The sequence below is a fragment of the Elephantulus edwardii genome, unplaced genomic scaffold (genome assembly GCF_000299155.1).
Source record: "Elephantulus edwardii isolate Elephantulus edwardi_28Jun2011 unplaced genomic scaffold, EleEdw1.0 scaffold00127, whole genome shotgun sequence".
NCBI lineage: Eukaryota > Metazoa > Chordata > Mammalia > Macroscelidea > Macroscelididae > Elephantulus > Elephantulus edwardii.
Window position 1 is genome coordinate 4,353,324 of NW_006399877.1, and position 1,327 is coordinate 4,354,650.

The following is a 1,327-nucleotide window of genomic DNA, read 5'->3' on the forward strand; positions in this document are numbered from 1 at the left end:
ACAGTGACAAGGAGAATACAGAGCTGAAGCTAAGAAAAACAATACCCTTCACAATAGTTAATCACAAGATAAAATATTTGGGAGTAAATCTAACCAGAAGCACAAAGATCTATTCAAAGAAAATTACAAAACATTACTACAAGAAACAAAAAGAGACCTGGAGAAGTGGAAGAATACCCCTTGCTCATGGATAGTAAGACTCAATATTGTGAAAATGGCAATACTACCAAAGGCAATTTACACATTAAATGCAATCCCAATACAAATACCAATTCCATTTTTCAACGAGATGGAAAAGGCAATCTCCAGTTTCATTTGGAATGGAAAGAAGCCCCGAATAAGCAAAGCACTCCTTAAAAATAGTTTAAAAAAGGTAGGAGGCATCTCACTCCCTGACTTAAAATCCTACTACACTGCCATGGTAGTTAAGACAGCATAGTACTGGTACAACGACAGACACATAGATCAATGGAATAGAATTGAGAACCGGGAAATCAGCCAGTCTACCTATGGTAAACTGATTTTTGACAAGGAGATGAAATCAGTTAAGTGGGGAAATGACAGCCTTTTTAACAAACGGTGTTGGCAAAATTGGAAAAGTATCTGTAGAAAACTTAAGCAAGATCAACACCTCACTCCACACAAAAAAACAACTCAAAGTGAATCATGGACCTAGGACTAAAACCAAGGGCTATAAAATTCATTAAAGAAAAGCTTGGAAGAACTCTAGAAGTCCTAATCCACAATATAAACAGTCTTGCAAGTATCCTGAAAAGTCTACAACCAGGAGAAGATAAAATAGATGAATGGGACCTTCTAAGAATCAAATCCCTATACACATCCAAAAACTTCTCCAACAGGGTTAAAAGGGAAGCCACAGACTGGGGAAAAGTATTTGCTAATGGCATGTCAGATAAGGGACTTATATATAGAATTCATAAAACACTTGAGCATCACAACAAGATAAAGGTAAATAATCCAATTGAAAAATGGGCACAGGACATGAACAGACACTTCACCAATGAAGACATTCAGATGGCCAACAAGCACACGAAGAAATGTTCAAAAGCCCTAGCTCTAAGAGAGATGAAAATCAAGACAACTTTGAGAATCCTCTCACTCCACTAAGACTAGCAAAATTTAACAGAACAGCAAGCAACAAATGCTGGCAAGCTTGTGGAGAGACTGGAATCCTTAGTCACTATTGGTGGAAGTGTAAAATGGTGCAACCACTGTGGAAGGTGGTGTGGCACTTTCTCAAAAAGTTGCAAATTGAGACACCATTTGACCCAACAATTCCACTACTGGGAATATACCCTAAAGAGAC

The 1,327-nt window shown here is 37.8% G+C and overlaps 1 protein-coding gene across 1 annotated transcript in view; it reads right to left on the reverse strand.

Moving 5' to 3' along the window:
• Positions 1-1,327, reverse strand: part of AGAP1 (ArfGAP with GTPase domain, ankyrin repeat and PH domain 1) — a 405,039-nt gene that overhangs the window by 48,017 nt on the left and 355,695 nt on the right. The window lies entirely within an intron of this gene.